Source organism: Bubalus kerabau, chromosome 18, assembly GCF_029407905.1.
Source record: "Bubalus kerabau isolate K-KA32 ecotype Philippines breed swamp buffalo chromosome 18, PCC_UOA_SB_1v2, whole genome shotgun sequence".
In the NCBI taxonomy this organism is placed as follows: domain Eukaryota; kingdom Metazoa; phylum Chordata; class Mammalia; order Artiodactyla; family Bovidae; genus Bubalus; species Bubalus kerabau.
In genome coordinates, this window is record NC_073641.1 from 62,992,011 (window position 1) to 63,009,004 (window position 16,994).

At 37.2% G+C, this 16,994-nt stretch overlaps 1 long non-coding RNA gene across 1 annotated transcript in view; it reads right to left on the reverse strand.

Moving 5' to 3' along the window:
• Positions 1–16,994, reverse strand: part of LOC129633214 (uncharacterized) — a 97,595-nt gene that overhangs the window by 68,602 nt on the left and 11,999 nt on the right. Inside the window, exon 2 of the long non-coding RNA XR_008704960.1 lies at positions 4,123–4,179. This is a non-coding gene — a long non-coding RNA (uncharacterized LOC129633214). The remainder of the gene's footprint in view (positions 1–4,122; positions 4,180–16,994) is intronic.

The following is a 16,994-nucleotide window of genomic DNA, read 5'->3' on the forward strand; positions in this document are numbered from 1 at the left end:
AGGAGCCTGGCGGACTGCAGTCCATGGGGCCATAAAGAGTAGGACATGACTGAGCATGCACGCACATATGTCTAATCTAACGCTACCCTTGATCTGACAAGGAGGTACCAGTCTACACCCCAGAGGCTGGGAACATCTACTGTAAAGAAATACAAATGTTGTGACTTAAAACAATACACATTTACTCTTTTACAGTCCTCAGGACCAAAAGTCTGAAATCAGTTTACAGAATGAAGGCAGGGTTTTGAGAAGGCTTGTTCTATTTAGAGGTTCCAGAGGAGAATCTGTTCCTTGCTTCTTCTGTTTCTAAAGGTTGCCCACACTCCCTGGCTCCTGGCTGCATCACTGCAATTTGTTTCCATAGTTACATTGCCTTCTTTACCACGGTAGTCAAGTCTCCCTCTGGTTCTCTCTTTTAAGAACACTTGGGACAGCATTTAGGCACTGAAATAAATTCAACAGAATCATCCTATCTCCAAATGCTTAAATGCATTTACAAAGTTCTCTTTTGGTGTGTGAAGTAATGTTTACAGTTCCCTGCAGTTAGCATGTGAGTACCTTGGGGGTTATTATTTATCTCACCACAGAAATTTTGGAATCATTTCGAATGTACAGTTTGGAAAATGCAGTTGTTATTGTTGTGTAGTCACTATGTTGAGTCCAAACTCTTTGCGGGTCCATACGCTGTAGCCCACTAGATGCCTCTGCCCATGGGATTTCCCAGGCAAGAGTAGTGGAGTGGGTTGCCATTTCCTTCTCTAGTAGATGATCCTGACCCAGGGATTGATCTCCTGTATTGGCAGGCAGATTCTTTACCACTGAGCCACCAGGGAAACCCTGAAAATGCAATTAGAATTCCCTAAAAATCTCTGAAATAGTAGGAAATTGAACCTTCTTTGTGTCCATCCATCCTCAATAGCATCTGTAATGCTAGAACAGGCTACCTTAGGTGTATGTCAATAACTTTTTAACTCTCCTCTTTCACTTTCATCAAGAGGATCTTTAGTTCTTCTTCACTTTCTATAAGGGTGGTGTCATCTGCATATATGAGGTTATTGATATTTCTCCTGGCAATCTTGATTCCAGCTTGTGCTTCATCCAGCCCAGCATTTCTCATGATGTACTCTGCCTATAAGTTAAATAAGCAGGGTGACAATATACAGCCTTGACGTACTCCTTTTCCTATTTGGAATCAGTCTGTTGTTCCAAGTCCAATTCTAGCTGTTGCTTCCTGATCTGCATACAGATTTCTCAGGAGGCAGGTAAGGTGGTCTGCTATTCCCATCTCTTTCAGAATTTTCCACAGTTTATTGTGATCCACACAGTCAAAGGCTTTGGCATAGTCAATAAAGCAGAAATATACGTTTTTCTGGAACTCTTGTTTTTTCAATGATCCTGCAGATATTGGCAATTTGATCTCTGAAATCCTCTGCCTTTTCTAAAACCAGTTTGAACATCTGGAAATTCACTGTTCACATATTGTTGAAGCCTGGCTTGGTTAATTTTAAGCATTACTTTACCAGTGTGTGAGATGAATGGAATTGTGTGGTAGTTTGGCATTGCACTTCTTTGGGATTGGAATGAAAACTGACCTTTTCCTGTCCTGTGGCCACTGCAGAGTTTTCCAAATTTGCTGGTATATTGAATGTAGCACTTTCACAGCAACATCTGTTAGGATTTGAAATAGCTCAACTGGAATTCTATCACTTCCACTAGCTTTGTTCGTAGTGATGCTTCCTAAGGCCCACCTGACTTCACAGCCAGGATGTCTGGCTCTAGGTGAGTGATTACACCATCATGATTATCTGGGTCATGAAGATCTTTTCTGTACATTCCTTCTGGGTATTCTTGCCACCTCTTCTTAATATCTTCTGCTTCTGTTAGGTCCATACCATTTCTGTCTTTTACTGAGTCCATTTCTTTGCATGAAATGTTCCCTTGGTATCTCCAATTTTCTTGAAGAGATCTCTAGTCTTCCCCATTCTATTGTTTTCCTCTATTTCTTTGCATTGATCTCTGAGGAAGGCTTTCTTATCTCTCCTTGCTCTTCTTTGGAACTCTGCATTCAAATGAGTATATCTTTCCTTTTCTCCTTTGCTTTTCACTTCTCTTCTTTTCACAGCTATTTGTAAGGGCTCCTCAGACAGCCATTTTGCTTTTTTGCATTTCTTTTTCTTGGGGATGGTCTTGATCCCTGTCTCCTGTACAGTGTCACAAACCTCCGTCCGTAGTTTATCAGGCACTCTATCAGATCTAGTCCCTTAAATCTATTTCTCACTTCCACTGTATAATCGTTAGGGATTTGATTTAGGTCATACCTGAATGATCTATTGGTTTTCCCTACTTTCTTCAATTTAAGTCTGAATTTGGCAATAAGGAGTTCATGAGCTGAGCCACAGTCTCTCACATGGGCATGAATTTTGCAAGACCCATTGAACTTTTCACATTAGAAAGAAGTTGCAAATTCTGTAGAACATTATTTTTGAAGGTATCTATGCAGGGTCCTGTTACAGCCCCTGCAAAATAACTACATTATCGGAACTGGGAGGCTGATCTACCAAATACTCTTGGTTGCTTTGTAAAGGGGGGAAGAGAAAAAAGAGCCAGAAGGAGGAGGGAGGGAAGAGAGAGAGGAGGGAGGGAAGAGGGGGAGGGAGAAAAGAGAGGGAGAAAGAGACACTCCTTATCATGTAATTAACTAAATTCGAATCTTCCATGAACACATTCACCTGAGTTTCAAGAAATGATGGCATCTTTAATGACTTTAGGCAGCCAAATCCCCAAAGAAGACAGCCTTTTACTATGAGAATGGTAGACAAGTCTCTCTGCTAATTAAAAAGAGGCATGTTTCTCATATTATCCATATGCCAAGTTAATTTTGGAGGTGAATCCAATTAAAATATTCAGGTGAATCATTTCTGTGCATTTACTATATGAAACCTAGCTCTATTAACTGTGATAAAACAGAAATATATAATCAAAGGTAAAGATGATGACTCAGATCACTTACAAGTTAAAGAAAAAATAATAATACATTTCTTCACAATTAGAGCTTTCCCAAGCACACTAACTTTATCAAATTTTGTAGGCACAACATTAATCTGGAGACAAACCTTACTGAGTCCTTTTTTGGCCTGCCTCTCTATTATTAAATGTTTAGTTTTAATTAATTGCAAATAGGAAGTTCCAAGCTACAACATAATAACATGAAAATTATATCACAGCTAAGGTACCACTATGGTCTCAGTGCTCAAAACAATCATTATCAAAAAAAGATTCATATATAAAAGTTGTGCTGAAATATGGAGTAATCTCAAAATAAAATGTATAGAACAGCTTAGCAAAATATGGAGTAATCTTAAGATAAAATGTACATACAAAATATAATTATGAACTCCTACAGTGTTATAAGTAGATTTATACCCTACTTACTGTTTTCCTTCAGTGAATCACCACAAATTACACTTAATTAAAGCTGAATTTATTGCGCCTTATTTTAGAAATGGAAAATGGGGCATTTTTTTAGAAATCAACAACTTCATAATAAAGATAAGCTGAATTATATGTGTTTTTCCTTTTATTTCTCCTACTTACATTGATTAATGCTGTGAACATATGTCAACATATATTCTGATCTAATTTCCTTTCCAAAGACCCTAATATAACCCTCCTTTATCCTACAGAAATTAGGGTCCCCATGGTTCTTGAGCGATTAAATTAATTGTTGGTAAAGTACTCAGATCATAAAAAGCCTATAAGTGCTATTAATTAGTATTTCCATTATAAGTATGACCTTGAAAGACGAAAATTGTAGCTCACACAATTAAATGTTGGCTATACTCAGCAGCTGTAAATAGGTGAAAAATCAGATTTTGAACAAAGAGAAAATATTTTCTAAATTCATTCCATCTTCAGCTTGAGAGGAAGCAAACTGTCCTACATGTACAATATACTTCTGATATCCTACATGTATATACACACATATATAATTTTAGTCATGATCATTAATATTCTGATTGTCTAAGGAGTGGGGTTAAATAGCCGTGCTATAGTTAGCCCAACTTGTAGTAAAAGTGAGGAGGAAAAGAGTATAAATTGTAACAGATATTAATACAAACTCACCTCTACAAAAATATTATTTCATAATTTTCTGTAATCCAGCTTAAGTTCTGTTTTGACCTTTATAGGGTAGAGAAGATATAATTTTAGTAGATTTTTTTTTAATTTAAATTTATTAATTTTAATTGGAGGCTAATTACTTTACAATATTGTGTTGATTTTGCCATACATCAACATGAATCTGCCACGGGTGTACACGTGTTCCCATCCTGAACCACCCACCCCCCCCACCCTGGTCACCTCCCTCCCTGTACCATCCCTCTGGGTCATCCCAATGCACCAGCCCCAAGCATCCTGTATCCTGCATCGAACCTGGACTGGTGATTCATTTCTTATACGATATTATACATGTTTCAATGCCATTCTCCCAAATCTCCCCACCCTCTCCCTCTCCCACAGAGTCCAAAAGACTGTCCTATACATCTGTGTCTCTTTTGCTGTCTCGTATACAGGGTTATTGTTACCATCTTTCTAAATTCCATATATATGCGTTAGTATACTGTATTGGTGTTTTTCTTTCTGGCTTACTTCACTCTGTATAATAGGCTCCAGTTTCATCCACCTCATTAGAACTGATTCAAATGTATTCTTTCTAATGGCTGAGTAATACTCCATTGTGTATATGTACCACAGCTTTCTTACCCATTCATCTGCTGATGGGCATCTAGGTTGCTTCCATGTCCTGGCTATTATAAACAGTGCTGTGATGAACATTGGGGTACTCGTGTCTCTTTCCCTTCTGGTTTCCTCAGTATGTATGCCCAGCAGTGGGATTGCTGGGTCATAAGGCAGTTCTATTTCCAGTTTTTTAAGGAATCTCCACACTGTTCTCCATAGTGGCTGTACTAGTTTGCATTCCCACCAACAGTGTAAGAGGGTTCCCTTTTCTCCACACCCTCTCCAGCATTTATTGCTTGTAGACTTTTGGATCGCAGCCATTCTGACTGGCGTGAAATGGTACCTCATAGTGGTTTTGATTTGCATTTCTCTGATAATGAGTGATGTTTAGCATCTTTTCAGGTGTTTGTTAGCCATCTGTATGTCTTCTTTGGAGAAATGTCTATTTAGTTATTTAGTGGATTTAGATTCTTCTCATCCTACCAAAATTCTGGAAGACCTAACAGATAGCTAAGAAGCAGCATGCTAGGTGTTGTAGGTATATTTTTCTGTTTCTAATCCTTCAGTCTTGGCACTGTTTTTTATTATCTGATTCACAAAGGCCTCTTCTGAGCATGCTTCTTCCTACTGAATGTATCTTATTCTTGACAAGAGGACACAGAGCTTTGCTGCTCTAGAAATCAAAAAACCTCTTTTAGTCAACCATTATTTCTAACAATCCCAAAGATTTTGTTTTGAGAAAATTGAGAAAAATACTATAAAACACAAAAATAGTGTGAAAATTCTATGTACCAGCAATCTCAAATTTATATTTGTTCACATTTTGTTGTATTATCTTTTTAAAGTTTTTTTTAATATATAATATTATAAATAAAGTTCACTTCATTTAGTCTCCAGCCACTAGTTTCATTTGCTTTTCACTTTGCAGATTCAAAACCAGGCTAAATCTATATGCTCACACACAGAAATATAAAACTAACAAACATTTATCATTCTTTTTGTTTACACATGGTATAAATGTTACCCTACTATTTGCAACATTCTACAATTCATCTGTTTTTACTTAGTATACTACTGTTATATACCCTGGATTACCCTGGTTTTTCCAGTGGTCATGTATGGATGTGACAGTTGGACTATAAAGAAAGCTGAGTGATAAATAATTGATGCTTTTGAACTGTGGTGTTGGAGAAGACTCTTGAGAGTCCGTTGGACTGCAAGGAAATCCAACTGGTCAATCCTAAAGGAAATTAGGCCTGAATATTCATTGGAAGGACTGATGCTGAAGCTGAAACTCCAATACTTTGGCCACCTAATGCAAAGAACTGACTCATTGGAAAAATCCCTGATGCTGGGAAAGATTGAAGGCAGGAGAAGAAAGGGATGACAGAGGATGAGATGGTTGGATGGCATCACTGACTCAGTGGACATGAGTTTGAGCAAGCTTTGGGAGTTGGTGATGGACAGGGAAGGCTGGTGTGCTGCAATCCGTGGGGTCACAAAGAGTTGGACATGACTGAGCCACCAAACTGAACTGACCCTGGATTATAGTTGATCCTTGAATAGCACAGATTTGAATTGTGTGGGTCCATTTATACGTAGGACTTCCCTGGTGGCTCAGACAGTAAGCATCTGCCTGCAATGAGGGAGACCCAGGTTCAATCCCTGGGATTGATCCTGGGAAGATCCTCTGGAGAAGGAAATGGCAGCCCACTCCAGTATTCTTGCCTGGAAAATTCCATGGACTAAGGAGCCTGGTAGGCTACAGTCCATGGGGTCACAAAGAGAGGTTTTCTTCAAGTAAATACCACAGTACTACAGCATCTGTGTTGGTTGAACCCATGGATGCCAAATCATGGATACAGAGGGCAGATATAAAGTATATGAAGATTTTGAACTACATGGAGAGTATGTGTACATGCATGCTTGCTTAGTCATGTCTAACTCTTTGCGACCCCATGCCTCATGGGATTCTCCAGACAAGAATACTGGAGTGGGTTGCCAGGGGATCTTCCTGGTCCAGGGGCTGAACCTACGTCTCTTGCATCTCCTGCACTGGCAGGTGACTTCTTTACCACTGAGCCACCTGGAAAGCCCTACCTACAGGGTAGGCATCTCAAACAACCTGTTGTGTTCTTCAAATGTCAACTGTATATATGCATTCATTTCTGTTAGCTACCTATTCACTCTTCCCTCATATTAAGAGAGGAACATTTAGATATCTGTATCATTTTCCATGTTAATGGTCATTTTTTGTTATTATTTCCACAAGCAATTTTATAATCAATTCCACATATAGAAACTCTATTTGATTTAACTCAAATATATCAAGCTTTTTCTTTAAAGCTTACACTTTACATTCTGCATTTAGGAAGTCTTTTTCAGCCTTGATGTAAAAAACAAAGAAAGACATTTTCTTATATTTTCTTTGAGATTTTTTAAAATGTTAACTGTAATTACAGTTTGGATATTTTTGTAGTTTACATAGAAATCTAGTCTACTTTTTTCTATGTAAAGAGTAAATTATCCCAATGCTAGTTGTTTAATAGCTGATCTCTTCTCACTGTTTTGTAAAACTTCCTCTGTCATATGTGAAGCTCACATACATCCATGGATTTATTTTTAGTTTATATTTAATTGATACATCTTTCTATATCTTTTTGCAATCCACTGTATTTCAGCCATTACAGCTTTACAATTAACCTTGACGTTTGAAATAAAAACCTACAAGCCCCCTAAATACCTATATTATTGACAATTTTTAATTAATTTTAGAATTTGCTTTTCAAGTCCTGAAGTATGTCCTGCTGTGATTTGACTAAAAGTTGCATTTAACTTATAGACTCATCTCTAAAAAATTTACATCCTTAAAACAGTGCATCTTCTTAGCTTGTTTAAAGACTTCATATTTTTTCAGCATAAATCATATGCACATATGATTTACACACATTTTAAGCAATTACCTAGTTTTTGTGGCTCTTAAAAAGAGACTTAAAAAGAAAACAATTACCACATTTTTCGGGGGTGAAAATAGTCATGATTCTTGCTTGCTATCCTGTTTTCATATATTATTCATGGTTATCTTTTTAGTATTTTGTACATTTTCTTGGTTTTTATTATTTTCTTGATCTCATGTCACTTATAATTTTATTTAAATATTTTGCTTCATATGGCCTAACTTGTCTAATATTTCAAATGTGTGCTGTGCTAAGTTGTTTCAGTCATGTCTGACTCTTGGTGACCCAGTGGACCATAGGCCACAAGCCTCCTCTGTCCACGAGATTCTCCATGCAAGAATACTGGAGTGAGTTGTCATGCCCTTCTCCAGGAGATCTCCCCAACCCAGGGAGCAAACCTCTGTCACTTAGGTCTCCTGCATTGGCAAGTGAGTTCTTTACCACTAGTTCCAGCCATCTCAAATATTAATTTTAAATAATAGCTTTATGTTTAATAACATAAAATTAGCGGTATTATTAAATGTATAGTATCATTACAAAATGTATAGTGTTAAGCACAATTTTCTGTTTCCAACCTTAATGGAAATGTTTATAGTTTTCTATACAGTTGCTTAAAACTGCTTTAAGAAAATGAACTAATTCATGCATGCATATTTTTACCATAGAATGTAATATAATACCAATATGCTTTTGAAAACTGTTAGAATTATTTACATTTATCCTTCTTATTTTGTGTATACATGTGGCTGTAATAGAACTTCCCAGGAGGCACAGTAGTAAAAAATCCACCTGCCAATGCTGGAGATGCAGGTCTGATCCCTGGGTCAGGAAGATCCCCTGGAGTTGGAAATGGCAACCCACTACAGTATTCTGGAATGAAAAGCCCCATGGACAGAGGAGCCAGATTGGCAACAGTACAAGGGGTTGCAAAGAGTCAGATATCACTGAACACATATGCATGTGCACAGACATACACACGGCTGTAATATGCAGTTTTTATTATACACCTTAAGTAATAAACTACTTAATCAAAAATCCTGAGTGTTTTTGCATTTTTCCATTCATTTTATAGATATCTAAAATTAAATGAAGGTGATTCAAGATGGTAGCATCAGTTCAGTTCAGTCACTCAGTGGTGTCCAACTTGTTGCAACCCCATAAACTGAAGCTCCCCAGGCTTCCCTGTCCATCATCAACTCCCAAAGTTTGCTCAAACTCATGTCCATCGAGTCGGTGATGCCATCCAACCATCTCATCCTCTATCTTCTTTTCCTCCTGCCTTCAATCTTTCCCAGCATCAGGGTCTTTTCCAATGAGTCAGTACTTTTCTTCAGGTGACCAAAGTATTAGAGTTTCAGCTTCAGCATCAGTCCTTCCAGTGAATATTCAGGACTGATTTTCTTTAGGATGGACTGGTTTGATCTCCTTGCAGTCCAAAGGACTTTCAAGAGGAAAGGAACTCCAATACCACAGTTCAAAAGCATCAATTCTTCAGTGCTCAGCCTTTTTTATGGTCTAACTCTCACAGCCATACATGACTACTGGAACAACCATAGCCTTGACTATATGGATCTTTGTTGGCAAAGTAATGTCTCTGCTTTTTAATATGTTGTCTAGGTTGGTCATAACTTTTCTTCCAAGGAGCAAGCATCTTTTAATTTCATGGCTGCAGTCACCATCTGCAGTGATTTTGGAGTCCAAGAAAATAAAGTCTGTCACTGGTTCCATTGTCTCCCTGTCTATTTGCCATGAAGTGATGGGACCAGATGCCATGATCTTGGTTTTTTGAATGTTGAGTTTTAAGCCAACTTTTTCACTCTCCTCTTTCACTTTCATCAAGAGACTCTTTAGTTCTTCGCTTTCTGCTGTAAAGTTAGTGTCATCTGCATATCTGACTTATGATATTTCTCCCTGCAATCTTGATTCCAGCTTGTGATTCATCCAGTCTGGTGTTTTGCATGATGTACTGTGCATATAAGTTAAATAAGCAGGGTGACAATATACAGCCTTGAGGTACTCCATTCCCAATTTGGAACCAGTCTGTTGTTCCATGTCCAGTTCTAACTGTTGCTTCTTGACCTGCATGCAGGTTTCTCAGGAGGCAGGTAAGGTGGTCTGGTATTCCAATCTCTTTAAGAATTTTCCACAGTTTGTTGTGATCCACACAGTCAAAAGCTTCAGTGTAGTCAAAGAAGCAAAAGCAGATGTTTCTCTGGAATTCTTTTGCTTTTTCTATGATACAATGGATTTTGGCAATTTGATCTCTCATTCCTCTGCCTTTTCTAAATCCAACTTGAACACCTGGAAGTTCTTGCCTCACACACTGTTGAAGGAAACTGTTAAAGCTTGTTAACAAAGTCAGGAAAATTGCAAGCTATTGAAATTAATATTTTAAAAGCTTGTGTTTTTATACACTAATAACAAATCATCAAACAAAAAATTCTGAAATCAATCCCACGTACAATTGCATCAGTAAGAATAAAATACCTAGGAATAAATTTAACCAAGGAGCTTAAAGACCTGTGCTCTGAAAACCACAAACACCAATGGAAAAAAATTAAGATGATTCAAATAAATGCAAGAAATTCTGTCCTCATGGATTGAAAAAAAACTAATATTGTTAAAATATCCATCTCACCCAAAGCAATCTACCAGTTCAATGCAATCCCTATCAAAATTCCAGTGACATATTTTACAAAAATAGAAGAAACAATCCTAAAATTTGTAAAGAGCCACAAAAGATCTCAAAGAGCCAAAGCAATCTTGAGAAAGAAAAACTGGAGGCATCGCTATTACTAATTTCAAATTGTAACACAAATCTATAGTAATCCGAACAACATGGTATTGGCATGAGAACAGACACACAGATTAAGGGAGCAGAACAGAGCACCCAAAATAGACCCCTGCACACATGATCAATTAATATATGACAAAGGAGGCAAGAATACATAATGGGAAAAGGACAGTTTCTTCAAAAATGATTTTGGGAAAACTGGACAGCCGTATGGAAAAGAATAAAACTGGACCACTTTATTATGCCATTTAGAAAAATTAATTCAAAATAGATTAAAGACTTGAACGTGAGGTCCAAAATTATAAACCTTGAAAAAAATATAGACAAAAAGTTCCTTGACATTGTTTTTGATGGTATTTTCTGGATCTAACTCTGAAACCAGTCACGACAAAAGAAAATATTAAACAAATGGGACTACATCAAACTAAAAAGTTTCTGCACAGACTAGAAATCATCAACAGAATGAAAAAGCAACCCACAGAATGGAAGAAGTTATTTGCAAATTATATATCCAAAAAGATAATATCTAAAATATACAAAGAACTCAAACAACTCAATAACAAACAAATCAATCTTTTTTTTAAAATGGAAAGAGGATCTGAAAAGACATTTTTCCAAAGAAGATAAGCAGATAGCCAAGAGGCACATGAAAAGATGCTCGACATCAGAGAAGCCCAAATCAAAACCACAATGACATATCACCTCACACTTGTCAGAATGGTTATTTTCAAAAGGAAAAGAAATAACAAGTGTCGATGGGGATGTGGAGCAAAGGGAACCCTCGTACACTATTGGTGGGAATGTAAATTGGTGAAGCCACTATGGAAAACAGCTTGGGGGTAACTCAAAACATTAAAAAATAGGAAGAACTACCATATAATCCAGTAATTCCACTTCTGGGTATTTATCTGAAGAATTCAAATACACTAATTCAGAAAGATACATGTACTTCTACAAAAGCCAAGATATGAAAACAACTTAAGAACCCGTCAGTGGATGATTGGATAAAGATGTGGTATGTATATGTATACACTGGAATACTGCTCAGCCAATAATAAAAAAATGAAATCTTGCCACTTGCAACAACACAGATGGGCTTTCAGGTGTCATACTGAGTGAAGTAAGTCAGACAGAGGAAGATAAGTACCATATGTCTGACTTACATGTGGGTCTAAAATGAAAAAACAAACAAAACTCATAGATAATAGATTGGTGGCTGCCAAAGGGAGCATCAATTCAGGGTGGGCAGAATGAATGAAAGGGTTCAAGAGGTACAAACATCCAGTTATATAATGTCATAGGGAGGTAATGTATAGCATGGTGACTATAGCAAATAATACCATATTGCAAATTTGAAAGTCACCAGGAAAGTAAACCTCAAAAATTCTCACAAATAAAATCATGTGTAATTTTGTGTGGTGACAAGTTCGTTACCACAAGCAGACTCACTGTGGTGATCTTTTCCAATATATACAAATGTCAAATCATATGGTGCACACTTGAAACCAATATAATGTGGTAGTCAATTGCACTTCCATAAAAACATAGAAAAAGCATTAAATTAAGTTCAATGTTAATGCTACTCAAAATGCATGTCAATGTCTAGTTAGTACATTTCAGTGATTTAGTTCAATTGTACATATTCCCAAAAGTGTGGTGCCTTAGGCTTTGTTCCAGATCATGTAAGCTTTAATGTACAAACAAATATACTGCCTGTCTAAAATTTGTGCTAAAATGACATAGTTTTCAAATGGCCTAGTTATAGAACTACAGTGATAATAAAGAGATAAAGAGAGCTTTTTGAGTCTTAAAAACTTATGTCATCAAGCTTCTCAATTTTATGCTTCAATAATGGAAATGTGATACCTTTTGAATTCTGATTTCTCTTTCCTTAAGTACATAAGCAATAAATATGCTGACACAGAATTGCATTTTTAAAACAAAATATGTGTAAGTGTGTTTTTAAAATCGCATTTTTGAAACAGAGTATGTCACATTCATAAAAGTGACGCACATTTCAATGTTGAACACTGAATAACTATCCAAGATGTATTTTGTGTTATAAAACATCAATGTCTTAAATATTCTAAATTGCCTTGAGATGTGTCAATGGTCTTGAGAATATCATCTACCGTGCTAAACCAATTGATGTCTAGGGACTAAAGCTCTGCTTCTAATTATTCTTTGAATATAAATAAGATGATATTGGTCAAAATAAGATTTCTATGCACATGAATTTATAACTCACTTCTAAGATTTTTTAAAGTGATAATAACATGGAAATATATAGCATGCTAGAAAGGGCTTTCTGCTCCTATGTGTAAGGCAATGGTTAAATTATTTACCAAGACAAGTTTAATATTATCTGAAATGATAATATATAGCAAAAATTTTATTATTTAATTTAAATAACCCAAGTTCAAATTCCATTGGTTTGTCCAAATGTGTTTTTCATCTGTATCTTTTTTTCCCTTTTATGTCCTCTAGCAAACCCACAACCAGTCACAATATTAATCATCTTAAGACAATTTCCTACAATTTTATACCTGTGTTTATTTGCTCCCAATCGTATTTCCACCAAAAACACTTTTCTCTGTCCCAAAGCTTCCCAAACAGCCTCTGCCCAAATGTCATATCATCCTCTGAAAATTCATTGCATTCACTAACATTTATTAGGCAACGTTACTGGAATTACTTACATGTAAACTACCTGAGGTCAAGTTTCAGTGAGTAGGCAATATATATATTTTTTATTTTATTTTAGAAAATTATAATATCAAGTAAGTACTCTTTCCCCCAAGATATTCAGGCTTCTTTCAGTTCCATCACTAGCTCCTTTTGTTCTCACTGGGCGGACTTCCAGGATTTCAACTTATTCCCTGGTGGTCCATCTCCAAGTCATTCATGACATTTCCTGAGAGTCCCAGATCATATATCGATCTATATATCCTGCTTGTTGGAGAATTCCACACTAATATCCCAAGAACAACACAAATTTAACAAGCATCCGTCTGAGTTCACCATTCATTACCCATATAATTACTATTGTTGATGGTACTTGCCACTATGGTTTTGATAACCAGAGTCAAATACTTAGAAGTCATTCTTGAAGTCTTCACTTTCCCAACCTTCCCATTCACCACCAAAACCTCTGGTTTTCCTTCATATCTAGTTATGTCATTGTTGTTGTTGTTCTTCAGTCGCTAAGTCATGTCCAAATCTTCGTGAACCTATGGACTGTAGCCCACCATGCTCCTCTGTCCATGGAATTCTCCAGGAAAGAATACTGGAGTGGGTGGCCATTCTCTTCTCCAGGGGATCTTCCCAACCCAGGGATCAAACCTGGGTCCCCTGCATTGCAGGCAGATTCTTTACCATCTGAGCCACCAAGGAAGTCCAATAATCATCTCCTATATATTTGTTTTACTTCATTATCACTATTGTTACTGCTTACTTGAGGAACACACTGTGTGTTTCTAAGGTGACTGTGTTAACTCTTCATTTTATTTTCACTTCATTCTACTCCAATCCATCCTAAAGACTGCTTTCATTTCAATTCATTTCTAAGATGCCAATCTGTCAAGAGATCTGCATCACATTCTCCATGAATTTTCTTTTGCTCTCAGAAAATATTTAACCTCTATTATGCATGATTCTGGAGAAGGCAATGGCACCCCACTCCAGTACTCTTGCCTAGGAAATCCCATGGATGGAGGAGCCTGGCAGGCTGCAGAATGACATGACTTAGCAGCAGCAGTAGAGTAAGAAATGTGGGGTAATTTTTACAAAGCTGTTCATTTGGGGTTCATTTTAATGTATTCTTGCTAAAAACATTTAAAGTCATTTATTTATTGAAGACATTTATTTCTCTTTTAGCAGTTTATACAATAGCAGTTATTTTTGCAATCCTGATAAAAACTGAGTATACAACCACATGCTGCTAAGTGCTAAGTCACTTCAGTAGTGTCCAACTCTTCGCAACCCCATAGACAGCAGCCCACCAGGCTTCCCTGTCCCTGGGATTCTCCAGGCAAGAACACTGGAGTGGGTTGCCATTTCCTTCTCCAATGCATGAAAGTGAAAAGTGAAAGTGAAGTTGCTCAGTCATGTCCGATTCTTCACGACCCCATGGACTGCAGCCTACCAGACTCCTCCGTCCATGGGATTTTCTAGGCAAGAGTACTGGAGTGGGGTGCCAAACCCTAAATCATTTCAAATGACAAAGATGCATACCAAGAAGAGTATAAAAGAAATTATTATAACCTTGAAGTAATAAAGCACTGTATATATTTACTCATCTCCTGTCTGCAAAATATGATAACTACAAGGAAATGAAAAAGAGGAGAATATACAATGAAAATTACAATATCTGCATAGCAGTACTGCCAAGGTCAGTGAGGGATGAAAGACCAAAGGGAGGATCCGTGGCTTGTGGAATCTAATGGACTCTCAGAGAAAAAAGCTCTCCAGTAGGTGGCCTCATCTGAAGGACAAAAGCAAAGACTTCTTGTTTGAATCGGGGTGTGCATACACAGAATGCCATAGGAGCTACCCAGAACCCATTTGGATTGTGTAGCATGTTTAGGGAGGTTGGAAAGAGTGCAGAAACCTCTGGGCAGGCCAGCTGTGCAAGACACAGAGCAGGAAGGCCCCCATGTGGTGGTGCACAGCATTGCATGTCCAGTCTTGGTCCACGGAGGTTTATCTCACTTCCTTTGCAAACTCAATGCATACTTACTGAAATGCATTTTATGTGCCAAGCCTTAGTCTTTGGGGTGACATGAATAGACACAGCAGACAAATATCTCTTTTTATATGATTTCCCTCCCCTACACACACACACACACACACACACACACACACACACACACAGAGTCACTTACACTGTGTCTTAATGAAAAACTTGAAATCTTTCAGCAAGAATTCCTAATATTATTCGGTGGTGTTGTTTAGTTGCTGTCATGCCCGACTCTCTGGGACCCCATGGACTGTCGTCCACCAGGCTCTTCTACCCATGGAATTTTCCAGGCAAGAATACTGGAGAATGTTGCTATTTCCTTTTTATTATTCTTTAAATAGCTGTTTAAATAAGAGCTCCTCTCATTCAATACAAAATGAAATATGAAATAGAACAGGAGATCTATGAATATACTGTAAGGGAAAAAATGACATTGAATAGAAAAAAAAACAAGGCACTTTTTAGGGGGGAAAAACACTTTGTTGTGGAGCCAAAAAGAGTGATTAATCAGTTCCTTGTGGAGTCAAAAAAATATAATAAAAATAACCTCTGTGAGTAGAGTTCAAAATGAAAGCTCAAGTAAGAAATTATAAACAATGTATAATATATATAATGTAAATATATAAACAATGTAAGGGGATTTTAAAATAAGCAGACAGAGCTGAGGGAAAAAGAAGTAATCGAAGTATAAAGCCATCAGAAAACTTTTGGCCACTTTGGAAGCAGTGACAAGGAGAATGGGTACATCAGTTTAAAAAAGACATGGCAGGGGAAACTAAGAAAATGAGAGAAATGCAGCAGAATGCACAAAGAAAACATTCAATATATACTTAACTGATATCCTTTAAACAAAACAAACAAAACCAAAAAATATACAATTCAAAGAAAGTGTCAGAAAAAAAAAAATTAAAGAAGTCAACCCACTCCAGTACTCTTGCCTGGGAAGTCCCGTGGACAGAGGAGCCTGGCGGGCTACAGTCCATGGGGTCACAAAAAGAGTTGGACACAACTTAGTGACTAAACAGCAACAACATTAACTCTACAGATAGAAAGAAACTTCAATATTGGTCACAAAACCTATGTACAACAATCACACCTTGTATGATATGTACCAAACTTAAAAAGTAAAACAAAAATCATTATGAATCTCCAGACAATAAAATAAAAACAAATGAAAGTTAAAAATCTGCAAAAGGATAAAAATCAGACTGACTCCAGGCTTCTCTGCACTAATCACACAACAGTACAAAGAGATGGAGTATTTATAGTGGCTATAGTTTTTAAAAAGTGTTAAGTTTCATGAATTTTCTATATCTTTAAATTGAGGCTGCTGCTGCTGCTGCTAAGTCGCTTCAGTCGTGTCCGACTCTGTGCGACCCCATAGATGGTCTCTTACCAGGCTCCCCCGTCCCTGGGATTCTCCAGGCAAGAACACTGGAGTGGGTTGCCATTTCCCTCTCCAATGCATGAAAGTGAAAAGTGAAAGTGAAGTCGCTCAGTCGTGTCCAACTCTTAGGGACCCCATGGACTGCAGCCTACCAGGTTCCTCCGTCCATGGGATTTTCCAGGCAAGAGGACTGGAGTGGGGTGCCATTGCCTTCTCCAAAATTGAGGCTAGATATCTTAAAGTATATGGCAAAAGACAAATATTCACAAGTATGCATTAACATAGAAACTATGGTTACCAGGAGTAGTTTTGTAAAAAAAGAAAAGAAAAAAAAGAACATTCCCGAAGCAAAGAGTAAGTAAAAAATATTTCTTCAAAGAA